This window comes from Terrapene carolina, unplaced genomic scaffold, assembly GCF_002925995.2.
Source record: "Terrapene carolina triunguis isolate 2854851 unplaced genomic scaffold, T_m_triunguis-2.0 Scaffold428, whole genome shotgun sequence".
Classification (NCBI taxonomy): Eukaryota; Metazoa; Chordata; order Testudines; family Emydidae; genus Terrapene; species Terrapene triunguis.
In genome coordinates this window covers 951,392-967,630 of record NW_020664779.1, presented here as the reverse complement: position 1 = coordinate 967,630, position 16,239 = coordinate 951,392, and the positions used below count along the sequence as shown (strand labels likewise).

General features: G+C 40.6%; 1 protein-coding gene across 1 annotated transcript in view; it reads left to right on the top strand.

Moving 5' to 3' along the window:
- The first annotated feature begins 10,738 nt into the window (after positions 1–10,738).
- The window catches only part of CPNE4 (copine 4), a 335,404-nt gene continuing 329,903 nt past the window's right edge, over positions 10,739–16,239 (top strand). Inside the window, exon 1 of the mRNA XM_026658337.1 lies at positions 10,739–11,001. The gene's annotated coding sequence lies outside the window, so the exon portion shown is untranslated. The remainder of the gene's footprint in view (positions 11,002–16,239) is intronic.

Sequence of the window (16,239 nt, the reverse complement as noted above, 5' to 3'; positions counted from 1 at the left end):
AAAATGGGTAGAAAATTACAGTGACCTTGAAGTTCGTCTCTCGTTACCTTCAGCTACCATCTTCAGCAGCTATACAGAAAAATATGAGCTCAGCAGTGTTAGACATAGATGGTTAGGAGTACAAAGGAAAGGCCTTCCTGTGGGAAATCTAAGGGCTCCTTCGTCCTTTTATTTATGACACATAATGTCTGAAAAATGGAAACATCACAGATCCCATTTTTGGAAAGATGACTTCATTATGTGTTGGAAAAACTACATGAACAGTGATGCTTCTAAGAAAGACATTGTCATCTTTTTTTGCTAAATGAACAATGCTTTACTTTTTTATGTCTTAGAACTACAGTTATATAGTGTAAAAGGCAGCACTGCTGGGCAAATCTTAAATAGGGGAACAGAGCACTTGCCAGAGCAGATGAGATCAGTGTTCCATGTTATTCCAGGATCTTGTCTAGGGGAGTGATTAGGACCAGATACTTCAGATGGTGGATGGTTGTGAAATAACATACCCAATGGCAAAGTTTCTTCCTACCTCCCATTATTTAGTGGTTGGCTTATGCCTTGAAGCATGAGAGTTTATATTCCTTCTAAAACCTTCAATTTTTAAAATTACATGGGCAAAAAAGTGTTGTCATAAACACATTATAGTAGAACCTCAGAGTTTCGAACACCAGAGTTACGAACTGACCAGTCAACCAAGCACCTCATTTGGATCCAGAACTATGCAATCAGGCAGCAGCAGAGGGGAAAAAAAGCAAATACAGTACAGTACTGTGTTAAACGTAAACTACTAAAAAATAAAGGCAAAGCAGCATTTTTCTTCTGCATAGTAAAGTTTCGAAGCTGTATTAAGTCAATGTTCAGTTGTAAACTTTTGAAAGAACAACCATAATGTTTTGTTCAGAGTTACGAACATTTTAGATTTATGAACAACCTCCATTCCTGAGGTGTTCGTAACTCTGAGGTTCTACTGTACTTTCTTCAGGCCCTTGTCCTGCAATGGACATAAGGAAATAAGACTAGAAATAAGGCGTAAATTTATAATGATGAGAGTGAGTTACCACTGGACAATTTACCAAAGGTCACGCTGGATTCTCCATCACAGACAACTTTAAAATCCAGAATGGATGTTTTTCTAAAAGATCTGCCCTAGGAATTATTTTTGGGCAGATCTATGGCCTGTGTTGTGCAAGAAGTCAGTGGTCTCTGTGGGTTGACGCCCATCTGCCTGCATAACCCCATTAATATGGCAGTGCAAGGTGTCTGTCCACAAAGATCACATTACAGGATCAGGCCTCTCTTGTCAGACTGCATCTGCTCCCAAGGTGTCTTTGAGTCATACCTGTTTTCTGCTCAGAAAAAGTTTTGGCCATTGATAAGACTGCAGAATCAATAGAAAATCAAACTGGAAAATATGCTGCTTTGCAAGTCGCCAGCTAAATTCTCATTTCACAGGCTTGATTTCATGCGTCTTTTTTTTTTTTTTTTTTTTTTAATGTTTTTTTTTTTTTTTCCATCATGTTTTTTCTTTTTTTTTTTTTTTCTATTTTTTTTTTTCCTGGGTTTATTTTTTTTGTTTTTTTTTTTTTTTTTTTGCATACACAAATGTGGGATTTTGCAAATCCAGCATGTGCATACGCATTTTTATGGGTACTCCTGTTGCACCCACTTTTGAAAATTTGGGTCTATTTCTGACCAGTTAACATGTAAAATATGGTTACTTTAAAAAGAGGGTTATTATAGCCTTCATATTTTAAAACTTCTTATTGCTTGAATGAGAAGCAGGTGATTAGGGGTAAACCCTTCTGTCTACTTTACAGCCCTAGGCAAAATTTGAACGATTGATTCTTTTGAGGAGGCAGTGTGGTCTAGTGGGTGGGCACTGGACGAGAAGTCAAGAGATCTGGGCTCTCTTCTCTCAGCTCCGGCACTGATCGACTGTGCGATAAGCCACGTGGGCATGTCATGGCTATCTCTGTGCCTTTGTTTCCCCTCTCATCCTTTGTCCGTATTGCCTGTTTGGGACTGTCTCAGACCACCTGCCTGTACAGTGCCTAGCACAATGGGGCTCCAATCACAGTGGGAATCTCTAGGTACTCTTGTAATGCCACTGTTACTAATAGTGAATCTAATAGCATGCAGGGCACTTGCAACAATAAGGATTTAATTTCGCATTTTAGCCTGATCCTATAGTTTAAGAAATCAGAGGAATTCCCCTCCCATGAGTAATGAATTTCTCTTGTATTTGTTGCTCTTTATCCAAGAGCTTCTCAAGCTACCTAACAGCTCTTCCTATTCTCAGTCATCCTCTGGGAATCAGTCTCCTGTTATCTGCTCCAAGTCAACCCGCGGTGTCTTTGAAGAGTGATGGGTAAGAAGCAGCAACAGTAGTGTTCCAGGTGAATTTGTTGATACTACTGCAAAATACAGAAATCAAACCCAAACCACGCTTCTGTGTCAATTACTGAGGAAGTGAAATAAAGCAGCTGTCAGGCTCGTGACTGCTCTGTGTACACACTACCCGACATGAGCAGGCCTAGTCCTGATTCTTTAATTGCTTCACAAGTGTAATTGACAGAATTAAGTTCTTCTCCCATGTCTCTCCCAGCCGCGTTGTAGGGAACCTCAGCGGTTTTCAAGTTTCACTCACGAAGAGGTGAAAATACCCTAGGTTATTCTTCCCTCTCCCACACTAACTCAGAAAGAGACCCATAGTAGTGGAACAAACACTCACCTGTTTAATATCTAACCTTTACAGTCTTCTGCCTACCAGGGCCATCACTACTAGTACTTCAAAACAAAGATGGGGAGGAGGCCATGGTCTTCACAAGAATTACAGTCAGACGCAGAGCATGACTTAATAGTACAATGGCTGGAAAGTTACACCAAGGATGACTTTGGCCCACTGAAGAAGTAAAAAATAAGGTATCTAATGCCGGAACAAATCACAATCATTTATTTTCCACTGGTACATGCACATCACACAAAAGAACCTCCCTCAGGCTGGATGGGTACGTTAGCAAAATTGTGCTCAGAGAAAATCTCCTGTCCTTATTTAAAACATTGGCCTCAATAATGAGGCCTAAACCCATATTCTTTCTACATCCCATAGTTGGGAGGTGAGACTTTCTCCCAAGTGACAGTTAAGAGGTGACCTTACCTTCTAGATTTCTGGCTGTTACAGAAGATGCTCACATTAAACTAGGCATCTAAATGATGAAAGTTCAAGCTATTGAAGGACAATTGATACCTCGTTATTGGTCAATGCTAATTAGTTCCAGTACCTTCCTTTGTGTGCATACACTCATGAAAAGACCAGAAGAAATTATAGTATAAACTATAGGATATAGGAAATGTGAGATATTAAATAGCCTATGAGATCTCGAGTCTATAGCTGCATTCAGAAACTCTGACACCTTGCAAGGAAACAGCTCTGACCTCATCAGCAGAGACTCTTTATTACTGATACACAGAGATACTTCCTGCTGTGTGTGAAACTTCAGCACAAAGGGGTTGGGAGATTTTAAGCAAACTTTTTTAAATAAAAGATGCTTTTTCTCCCTCTCAGCCAATTTTGTTGAGGAAAAAAAGCACTAGATCACTACTGTTAAACAAGCTTTATAGTTTTTCCCTCTCTAAGGAAAATAGCATGAGACTGGCATAATCAGGTGCTATATGACAAAAGTGCTAGAAATGCAAGAACTGTGGAGTAGCTAAAAACCACTGAGTGGGGGAAAAAAGAGAGCAAATGTCAGTGGCTGAAATAACATGAGTTGCGCTGAATTTCCTCTTTACACATTTTAACCCATGGCTGAACAAATGGTGATTGTATTTAACCCTTATATATGTTCAAAATGTACCGGTATGTCAGGAAACCAGGCATAAGCTAGAGCAATGCTTCTCAACCTTTTCCATATCACTGACCCCATTTTTTTGTATCAGGATTCTTCTGGCTTTCCTTCCCTCTAGCTGGAATCTAACCAGGGCCCACCCTCCCGTTTAGCAATATGAGGAGGGCAAGGAGGTTATGACACACTGATACCTCTTTGCAACCCCCTTGTGGGTCACGCCCCAGGGTTGGGAAACCATGTGTTAGAGAAGCTACACTAGAGTGATCAATAATTGGCCATCTCTGGGTCTTATTGACAACTTGGCCTGAGCCTGAGGGCTGCACCTAATGGATTGTATCATTTGTAGCTGTCTTCCACTTCATTATGGACTTGGACCCTGCAGAGACTACAGGTCCCAACGTGTCACGCTCCATCTTGATCCAAGGAGCGCTAAATTCGAAAGCAGCTCTGGGCTTCCCTGTAGAACTCCATGGGAGGCACTTGGCCTGCTGGCTACAATGGTCAAAGCTGAGATACCCAGTGCTTTTTCAGAAGGAGGCTAATTTTTATTCTCGTCCCTGTGGATGGCATACCTCTTCTATGAGGGAGGCTATCTCTGTAAGGGAACACAGTAGGATTTGAGATACTGGGAGAATTGTAATGGTAGCATGTTGGGCAAAAAATGTGTTCCATGAATAGGCTTGATAGGCTGTACTGGAGCTATTTCATCTAGCTCAGGATCACCAACTCTTCCCACCTCACTCTTTCATTATCTTTTTCTCACTTTCTCCACAGCAGGATTTTTTCTTAGGGTGTTACGGATGCAATGCATCTTCTTTTCGCCGTTTTTTGGCCTGACATCTCTTTACAGTCACAGCTAAATTAAAGTTAATAATGAAAGAACAAACAAACAATCTTGCCAAATAGGTGATGTTAATTTTCTAGGTAGTTGTTGCTGTGACTGTCTTGCATCAGTAGGTGTGTGAGGTCCTGGGCATTAGCTAGATTCTTTACTGTTGCTGATGTTATATGTGCAAGATTTACTTCTAATGGACTGGCCTTTATTGACTCTTGGAATGTGGCACTATATGGCACGATGGATGGTACAATGCTGCCTTTTTGTCTAGTATATTGACTAGCAACAAAAATAACCAGATATTTTACAAATCAAAGTCCAGGACTGCTGCACCCTGTCACCCCCACAACAACTCCTCAGCGATCTCAATTTTTCAGCCTCGCTCTTTTTTCATTTTTTTTCCAAAACGTCATCAAAATTGATATTTTCCTGTGGAAAACATCTAATTTTGACAAAATGGCATTTTCTGACAGCTCCTCTGGAGACATTTCAACCAGCTCCTCTGGAGACAAGACAACTGGAATGTTTACCACAAGATGGCTAAATGAGGTCAGTGCTATATCCCCAGCCCTGGCTGACTTTGCCTAGTTTACTTCATGGTGAAACTACAGTGCCTTATCTCCACCGGGATTTTACAATGGAATAGCTAATGCACATTTGTTCTCCCACAGTAAAAACACACCTTTATTCTGGCAGTGAAGACAAAGCCTAGGAAGTGTAGTCCTCGTGGAACACTGTTGGTTTCATTTTCCTGAGGTGCAACTCCACTTTCAAAAGTTTGGGAAACACTGATGGAAAGAATAAATAACAGGTAAGACTTGCGTTCTGGGGCTCTAATCCAATCAAAAGGGTCAGATGATGTTACGTAGCACAATAGCAAAGCCTGATTGATTTGTATAATCACCATGACCCCAAGATGTAACCACAGCTCCTTAATTAAAAAAATCTCCTGTCTTTTTTATTTTCTATAATACATTCAGTTGATCCAAGGCAATGATGTCCTGGCAGCAACTCTTGGGAGCTGCTCATTAAAATTCTATTGCCAAACTGAAGAGAGGTTTGGGATAATTTTCTGCATTGGGTGGAATTCAACTCTTCTCTGAATACTGTTAAGTCTCTGTATGCATTTCTGGCATGCCTAACCCTGAAGTATCTAGGCACCATATGCAAAACTGAGAGCAGAATCATATCTGTTAGAAAAAGCTCAGGTCTCCACGCCCTCCAGCAGGGATGACTTGTATCCATGGGGCTCATAACAATATGTCTGAGGAGCAAATATTTTGTTTTTTGGAATGGACCACATTGCCCCATACAACAGGTTTCTGGGGTTGTTTTTAAATTCACAGGTGGAAATGAACTCCTTCCTCACACTTAGATTAGTGTTGAGCTCCAGGAGAGTCAATAGGGAAGCTTATACTGCCCTGCTGAAAATTGTAAACGTTGTGAATAAATAGGAATTGGGACCAAGCTTTTCCAAAATAACTAGTGCACTTAGGTGCCTCAATTTTGGGGTGCTCAATTTGAGACACTATAAAGGAACCTGACTTTGAGAAGGTGAGTACTCAGCACTCTCCGGATATCAGACCACTTTAAGGTGTCTCACCTGGGCACCCAGAACCTGAGACTTCCCAAACCACTAGTCACTTTTGAAAAGCAGGGTCTTGGTCTCTGTCCAGAAACTTTCACAAACTCTATGTTCACTTCCCAAAATTTCAAACAGAAATGTGCAAATGTCTCCTGGGATAACAGGAGTAACAGACCAGTGGTTGTGAAGACAATATCTACCACTTGCTTCTCTTCAAAATGCTTTTAAAGCAGTAAAAAGGGGGGGGAAATCTGATCTGTTTTAGTATTTGCAGCTGGATGTGTCATTGAAATTAGGTTCTGTTATGACTGCTGGTTCAGGGAGGCTGCATAACCTGATATTATGGCTTAATGGTACAGGAAGTCTCACTACAAAGAAAGAATTCTAAAAATAGGATAGAACCATCATATTCAAAGTATCCCAAGAAAGGTACAAATCGATGAGCTAAATAATGATGGGGCAGTGACTGTGTATGTGAATGTGTCAGTCATTGATCACTCAGCAGTAGCACACATGCAGCCTTGGACTCTGGAACTCAAGAGAGAACACTGACTGTGACATCACTATGTTTTTTATAAGTGCCATGAGATCTTCACATTTCACCTATATGGAAATCCACAGCTGAGTGTGTCATCTGCAGTACTCTCTGAGAGTACAGCACACTCCTGCAGCATCGGCACTGACTATGAGCTGAAGCCGGGGCTTGCAGTCTGAACCTGGCTTGTGTCAGATCTGCTCATGTTTATGGTTTTGTAACTGTCTCAGTCTCTAGTGGTTGGCCTGAACACAGGGATATAACCCTACTACCAATTAAACTAATGGAGGGTCTCGTTTTGCTCAAGCTGAAGAGGCCTGTGATTTTTGGCCATGCGTTCCCATCCTCATGTCTAATGTGTGGCTAGCTGATGATTGAGGTGCTTGCCCAGAATGTGGCCAAAGCTTCTTATACCCTGCTGGGTCAGAGGTAGGAATGTAACCGAGTGATACTAATACTAATTATTTTAAATCATTAATTTAATTTAAATAACTATTTGAAGTCATTAGCACAAACAGCTGTTTTCACCATAATTATATTAAATGAGACACAATCTTCTCTCTTTCTCTTTTAAAGAGACCTTTGTATACTGAAGATATATTGATGCCACCCACAGGAGGAAGCAGGTATTTTTGGTATCCATGTCTTTCTCCTTTTCAACAATTAATTGTCCCATTTGTAAGCTTCAACCACTGAGGTTTCTTCAGCAACACTAGCTGGAGACGTAGCAGTTAATGCCAGCAAGCAGACAAAATGGCGAGGAGCATATTAGTGAGGTATAAATAACCACAGGGTAATATTCAAGTGCTTATTATATACATCTCTGTGATGGGGGAAAAAAGGCTGCTTTGAACAGTGGAGTATAAGATGAAAACAAAAGAAAGCAGAAATCTAATTTAAAACTGTTCATCCTGAATCAACCAAATAAGGATCCCAAACTCAGCATACAGTACATGAATTCTTTGTGGTCCTGCCTGTCATTAACCCCTGTGGTTTCTCTGGAATAACCTACCTTGCTTTAGTAAATCCACATTTCTTTCTTTTTCATTCCTTGGCCATATGCCAGTGCTTTCCTCCTCTCTGATGTGAGAGGCTCCATCAGTACTGGCATAGGACAACACGATGCTACTGCCCCTTATGTTATTAAACTCAAGACTCCTGTGATCAAAATGAAACCAAGATGGGGGATGTCTTAGCTTTCTTGAGAACTCGAGTAGTTACATGGCCATGCTGTTATGCATTAATGATCTAAATAAGGAATAAGGCAGACAACACAGTTTTACACTGACAGAAATAGTTACAGGGAAGAGGTAAGTGGAAAAGACATGGGAAATCACTGATTATAACAACAGATTATGCTTTGATGAATTTTATGTAAATCTGACTCTATGCTATAGAAGTAAATTAAGTTTATTTTTGTGAGTGCATAAATACAATGATTGATCTTTGATTTTTATGCTGGGAATGAATTCCAGGTCACTGTGTTTTGCATACTGTGCTCAGTAAAATGCTGCTTTGAATTTGCACTGTATCTGCACTGAGAAGAATCAAGGTTTACAGTGTGCGTTTTAACATGTCTTCTACAAACACTGACACTTATGTTAGTGCCTCTAATTAGAGAGCTGAGGCTTGTTGGCAGAGGAATTCAGCTCCATTACAAGTTGTTGTTGTTTTTTTGTTTTTAACATGCTGAGTGTTCTGGGTTTTGGCTACTGAATATGATTACATTGTTTGCTTTCTGTACTTCACACCTCATAGTGCTTAGGAGCAGCACGACAGGATTTGTCAGCTCTGCAAACAGTTGACATGAGTAGGTTCAGAGCCTAGGAATGACTGTCTCTGTTTCAGGTCCCCTTTCATTGGAGAATTGCATCACTGGAGAAATATGTTTTCAAATGTTCTTTGTAGATATCTTGATATCTACTCTTCATATTGGGGGAAAATCACTGCAGTGTCTGTCTCTGTATTTATAGGGCCAAACTTTGCACCCTCGATAATTTGTATGTTATTCCCTGATAACCAGAAACTTCTATGCTCAAACTCTGTTCACAATTTTTTTTAACATCATCTTAATAAAATTCTAAGTGCCCCACAAGAGGCTTATGTATTTATCTTCCCAGTACCTGTGATATAAGGGGTATAACTTAGATTTTACAGATGAGGAACTGAGGCCTCAGATGCCCAGATTTGTAAAGGTATTTAGGTGTTACTCTGCTCAGTGTTACAACACCTAACTGACTTGGAAGCCTCATTTTCAAAAGTTACTTTAGACACTTGGGAGCCAAAGTTTCAAAGGGATCTAAGGTCCTAAATCAGCTAGGCCTAAATACCTTTACATATCTGTGCCAGAGAGACTAAGAGCCTGATCTTGCAAACACTTAAACACATGCTTTACTGACAGATACAAATCAAGTTACATGTGTGCTTAAGTGTTTGCAGGATCAGGACCTAAGTGACTGGTCACCCAAGATCACACAGGCAGTCTGTGGCAGAACCAGGAACTAAACCCCCATCGCTCAATGCTCGTCTCTGACCTTGGCCACAAGACCATCCTTCCTCCGTTTAGAGGTCTTCCTCCTACCCAATTTTAGGGCAATATATGGAAATTATAACCCCAGGTTAGCAAACTAATTAAGCATGTGCCTAATTTAAGCATGTGAATAGTTTCATTGAGACTACTCATGTATGCTTCAAGTGAGGTATGTTCTTTAAGGACCTTGCCAAATTGGGGCCTTTGCCACCCTAGGCTTTGCTTTCCTTTTTAGAGATGTGAGTGGGAATTTTGTTAGAGGTAGGCCCAAACTGAAACCCAGATCTGAACACTCCAGTGCTTTGAAAAAGTTCAGATGGGGATCTGAACACCATGCTTCAGATTCAGCTGTAATTGTTCATACAGCGCAGCATGTGTACATGGAGCTGCAGAGTGTGGGTGGGAAAAAACATGTATAATAAAAGGTTGCTATTCCTCCCCGCTCCCCCCAAGTTATTGCAGGTTGAAAGTACCCACCCTTCCCTGACCTATGGTGTTGCTAGTGCAGTGCCATCATTTTAAGTGAGCAGTGTCTTCTGTTCCCTCTGGTATTTAGACTGTCTCATGTGTGTCAGGATTCTCAGTCTGTGCATCTGGAGACGTTAACATACACAGACTCTGTCTTCAATTCCACTGCTTTTGATAGGCTACTAGGAGATTATGTACAGTGAGTTTTATGTGTTTGCTTTGCAAACTGTTCTGGCTGAATCAGTCCTTTGGAAAGATGCGGGTAGGGTTAGGGTGGTTAATTTCTTCCTCCACCGAGCGTCAGGGAGAACGTGCTGAAGCTGCAGATATCTTAAAACTTCCAACACAGCTGTCAGTTTTAGGGGTGGAGGAGACCCTAACACCCTCACAGTATCTTTCTTTTAAGGGGGAAGGTTTGTATTTCTGACTTTGACCAGCAGCAGCAGGCGAGTTTTGCACAACCTATTGGACTCTGGAAATAGAGGTTCCCTCTGTAGGTGCAAACTGTGTATCCGGATTCTAGTGCTGAAGGAGGCAGGAGTTTGTACCGTATGCATGTGACTGAAGCTGTGGCTGGCACTGATATTTGATCGATCTTGGTTAGGAACTTGAATAATCACTTCTTTTTTTTTCTTTCCAGGTATTTAACTGTACTTAGACCGTGGCGATTTACAGGCTGCACTTGGAAGAGCTTTAACTGAATGTACATATACAGTATTGCCAAATGCGCCCGTGGAAGCCGTGGGCTTTGTGGACTGAGAAGTTGCCGGAGGGAAAGAGAGAGCTTTAAGTCATGTGAAGGGAATTACCTTGCTTGGGGTGATGCTGTGCTAGCCGGAACCACCAGGGGGCGCTTGAGTAGGGTTCTCAGCCCAGCATCTGCCTCCAGAGCAAGACGCCCGGGCTGCTCAGAAGGTGGAAATCTCTCATTGTGTGAAGCTGCTGTTTCCCAGCGCCACACCTCCCACCTCGCCTCGCAGCGGCCATCGGTGCTCCAACCCCCAGCTTTCCCGATGCCCTGAGGATGGAGCCGGCTTTTCCGGAGGGATCAAGCTCCTGCCCTCAGAGCAGCACCTCCACAATCTCCTCTCTCTAAACCAGCCAAGCCCAGGAGCCAGAATTTAAAGAACAAACAGGGACACCCTCACCCCGCTCCACAAGAATCTGGGACCAGCCCTTTGCTCCCGATCACTTGCACAGGTAGGTGATGCGCTGGCTGCTGAGAGAAGCGTCTGTCCCAGCGGCTCTGGGGCTCTAACTTTCTCCAAAATATGTGGTTACACTTAAGGAAAAGAAACTTTAGTCAATTTCTTCTCCCTTTCTCCCCAGCTGGGGATAACGGCTGAGTGGTGCTAACTAGCAATCTATAACCTGAGCTTGTAAATGACCTACGCGCTGGCTTTTCCAGGTGGGACCTCTTGTCACTCTGATTTCCCATGCAGTGTTACTGTTGTGGATCTCCTAGGCATAGCCTTTCCAGCATATATATATATATATATATATATATATAACTATTTGCTAGCTTGATCTGAAGAGAAATGAACGTAATTTGATCCATCGTGCTGAAGTGCACGATGCTAACTTGGCTCTCGCTGTTATTTTTACAGTTGAGTACAGATTAATATTTCAGCGAGTGTGCTCGTTTCTATGATGAACTGGATCGATATTCTCTGTGTGCTCGTGTGTGTTTATCCCCAACTCCTCCTATGCAGCCGGCTGGATGGCAAATGCCTAAAATGAAGCGGAAAGGGGGCTCCCCAGAGAACAACCCAGCAGCAGTTTGTTAAATAATATTGAAGATTCACTCTACAAATGCTGGAAATATTTGGAGAGCAATAACAGTGTGTCTTGGGTTGGAAAATTAAACCCTGGCTCAGCCAGATGATATTACAGGGCAAAACACACAAGGACTTTTGGGTCCTAAGGCAAAAGTTTATTGCTGTTCCTGAAGAATGTCAATATTTGTTTGATTATCCTCTCACGCCCCCCACCCCCCTTTATTTAGCTAGGTACATTTCATAGAGAAGCGGCGTCTCTTTCTTTCTCTCTATTTGTGGGTCTTTGGTGCCTCTCTTACCTGCCTGAATTGGTGCTGGAGTTCCTGATGAGGTACAGCTAAAATGTCTCAGCATGCAGAATGATGGCCCATAATAGAATAAAATAGTGCTACCAGAAATGGCTCATACGTAGATAATGAGTTGCATAGAAGACATGATGCATATGCTTAATAGCAGCAGCACTGGTACAGCAGGATGATCAACACACACGTTCCATCCCCCATCCTTATATGAGGCTGGAAATTAGAATTATGAAAAGTGTCAGATGAGTTTTTCTTGCTGTTCGTACAAGCAACTCCAAATCATTGTCTGTTAACTTGAAAATATTAATGTATTTTTGAATAACAAAATCCTTAGTGTCAGCTAATCAGAATTCTTTATTTCCTTAGTGCAAACTTTTCCTTCACTTACAACAGGGCAATTCAATTAAACTTACCAAAGTAACTGAGGGGAAAGAATTTGGTACTTTAATGTTTTTGTTCACGAGATTGTTTCTTAATTCTTGTAGTTTTAGCTCATGCAACTTCCTTTTGGATTAGTTTCTGTAATTGGAAGCTGTGTGCTGAGTTGCAGGGGTGTGAGTGCTGTTTTCAAAGTCAACTTCAAGAAAGAAAAGAGTTGAGGGAGTTTTCTCTTTAATCTTCTAAAAGCGCCTGGTAGATATAATAGTGTGAGATCAATTCAGTATATTTGAAGGGCCATACATCTTCCACTGTCAATTCCACATTTGCTTTAAAACTTTCAACTAGAGAACACACATTATTTGTTAAATTTTTCCAGACAAGATTTAATTATTTATTTGGTATTCTACATAAGGGAGAGCACTAATGTGATTAATTTTTGCATATGGTAGATTAAGCATAAAGCAAAGTTCAGTTCTCATTACAGTGTGAGTTTTGGATTTGCTTAGTTCATATAATCTGATGTTTTCAGAGCTCAAAATAAACCTTTTCATTAAAAGAGAGAGAAATGGGACTTGATCTTGAAGCCCTTAATCAGCCCTGTTGACTTCAATAGGGAGTTTTGGCTGATTAAGGACTGCAGAATAGTGCCTCTTTGTTACACAATTGGCTTTGTGTGTGCAATTGATTTAGATAACTTTGCATCTGGTCCTCTTTTCATGTTTCCAGCTGAGCTGCTGCAAAGTAGAATTCATTTAGGTGCTCACTTCTTAAAGAATCAGACAAATAAATCAGAGACATAAATGTACTAGCGACTGTCAGAGAGAACACAAAAGTTTGTTAGTTAAGTGGAAGAAGAGATGGTGTTGGTGGGGGTATTGATTGAGAGAGACATGCTCAGATAAAACAGTGACGAGTAGCAGTATAAAAGCCTAAGAAAAAGGCACTGATTCAGATATTGAAATGTATATTATTATTGTCATTATTTGTATTGCAGTTGTGCCTAGGTGTCCTAGTTATGAACCAGGACCTTACTTTGCTAGGCACTGTACAAACACAGGACCAAAAGATGGTCCCTGCCCCAAAGAGCTTTGTGGATGTTTAAACAGGACTGATGTTACTTACATAGTTGTATTATCGCCAAAACGTTACTTCATAGTGTAGAAAAGCCTTCACGCTAGCACATATCCAAGAAACGCTCCGCCAGTTTATGACTTCATCTTTTCTGGGGCTATTGCTAGAATACCTGACAGTGAACATACGCAGATGGAGTCCAACAAGCTTCACAGCCCATCAGAGCCACTTGCCCAGCTTCAAAGCCTGTGGCTGTAAAAATAGTTTGGTTTTGATTTTAAAATGCTGAAAAAGTAAAATAAATAAATCAATCTTGCCCATGTTTAGTATAGTAGCAGCACAGCAGCAACCTTCGCTTGAAGAGATACTTTCAGTGTAAGCCCCTTTACTATGGAACTCACTTTTTGGGGAAGGGGAACACCTTTTGGACTGACATTTCTCAATTTTGATGTTGGCTCATGGGAATTTTGGGGGGGAAGTCTGTGTAAATTCAATTTAGCCACTCTTCAAGTGTGAAAAGGCCCTTAGACCCCACATCACGAAACCCAAAGCCCGTTTATTATAAAACTTACCTTACCACAAAAAGACAATAACGTTGCCTGAAGGCAGGTGTCTTTGAAAAATGGGAAGCAATTTCCATTAAGAAATAGTGGAGCAGATACTGCATCTGAGCTGGTACATGTTGGTGTAGCTCCATGAACTCCAGTGGAGCAATGCTGATTTATACTAGCTAAGAATCTGGTCCAACAAAGGTATTTGCATTTGAAAATCACATCATGCGCACACACACATGAGGTTTGAGATCTTCAGAGCAATGGGGGGGATTTGGATGCTGGAGTCCCTTTACTCTTGTACTGAATAGGGATGGCTCTATGGTAAGTGCTTTCCTGAATCAGGGCCGTAGAGGGCAGTGTGTTTATTAACTAAATTCAAACTCAACTATCTAATTTATTTAGGAAAAGAGACGTGTAAAATTCCAAAAGAGATGATTAATATGAACATAAATAGCATTTGCAATTCAATTAGCTGGTATAAAATTACAAAGGCTATCAATCTGCATGATTGAGGGCAGAAATTGGTCTGAAGTAGGAGGTCAAATTTACCACATTGTAAAATTCACCTATTTGCAAGATTAATGCATTAATGACAATCAGGCATTCAAATGCAGAAAATCATAGCCTAGACATATTTTGACTAACTTTTAACAGTTTTCCAAGGTGTGGTGCTCCAGATATATACAGGCAAATGTAAATTCACCTGATTGCATCACACATCTGTAACTACATCGTGGGTATCCCACAATAAAATAAACATGACCTTATGTATTTCTAGGTATAGTACATAATAGTTAGCACACAATGTTAAGGTTCCCTAGGCGTTTCCATTATATACCATTATGTCTTGTATTTGACTGCTCTCTCTGACAGACATATACATTTGTGTCTGTATTTGAGTGTCTCATAGTATATTCCAATAAAAATACGTGCAGTTATTTGAATGGGCTGTCACAATTTTCCTTTGTCTAGTTCTTTTCACACTTCAAGCAACAAGCAGATGCAGAAGAGAAAGTCCACTATATTAATGCAATGGTAGGGTTGAGAATTTGAATGCATAAAAATCAGAGTATTCCAAGTTATGGTTTCCAAGGCAACCATTACCCAGTAATACTTCACATAAATATGAAGGCATAGAATTTAACAGCGTATAATCTGATACGCTGCACCACCTAGGCAGCTCCAAGCAAATATGAAGTTTAAAAACACAAAAAAGGGGGATAACATATGTACAAAGAGCTATGTTATGGTTGCTGTGGGAACCATAACTGATTTTCTTAATTTTGTGTCTTGACACTCTCAACCATATTGTGTTATTGTATTTTTTGCACTGAAAAATGTAATGCACAGCTTTAAAGTGTGAATTAAAATAATGTAATTCTTTACAGGCTTGTCTTCACAACGAAACGTACCCATTGCTGACAACGGGTGCAGCTCTGAGAAGGTTTTAACTACTGCTACTCAAATGGTGCTGCGTGCAGTGCATCCTTGTCTACACTTACTGCTAAAACGTTCAGTATCAATTCAGCTGCATCCATTCCTGACACCAGTTGTCAACAATGGGTTATTTTTGCGGTATAGACTAGGCTTTAGGTGACCTGACACATTAACTACTAGCTTTCCCTCTAGTCTGTCACTCAAGAGTCACATGCCTATCACAAACAGGTAAAATAAATAGCGCTATTCTACAATCGTACAAAAACTACTGAGTGCGTAGTGCTTTCTTTTTTAGCCCTGATTCAGGAAAGTACCCCAATTCAGGACAGCAGTTAAGCAAGTGCTCAAGTCTGACTTTCAGTGGGAGGTAGGTGCCTTTGAAAATCTACAATGACTTTAGTGAGTGTTAAGAACATACTTATAATTAAGCACATGCTCAAGTGCTGTCCTGATGAGGGATGAGCTCAAGCCTAAATGCGTGGTTGAATCAGAGTCATAGGCGCCCTTACATTATATGTGTGTGTATAGACTAGGCTTTATATAAAATATATATGGCATTAAAGTCAACTGTACCATAAGGCTGGAAAGTATTTTATTAGGGGATTTTGGTGACAAACTAAACCAGTAGCTTCCAACCTTTTCATACTACTGTACCCATTTCAGGGGTCTGATTTGTCTTGCGTACCCCAAGTTTCACCCCACTTAAACTACTTGTTTACAAAATCAGACATAAAAATACAAAAGTGTCACAGAACATTACTGAAAAATTGCTTACTTTCTCATTTTTATCATATAATTATAAATTAAATAAATTGGAATATAAATATTGTACTTACATTTCAGTGTATAGAGCAGTATAAACAAGTCACTGTCTTTATAAAATTTTAGTTTGAACTGACTTTGGTGGTGTTTTTT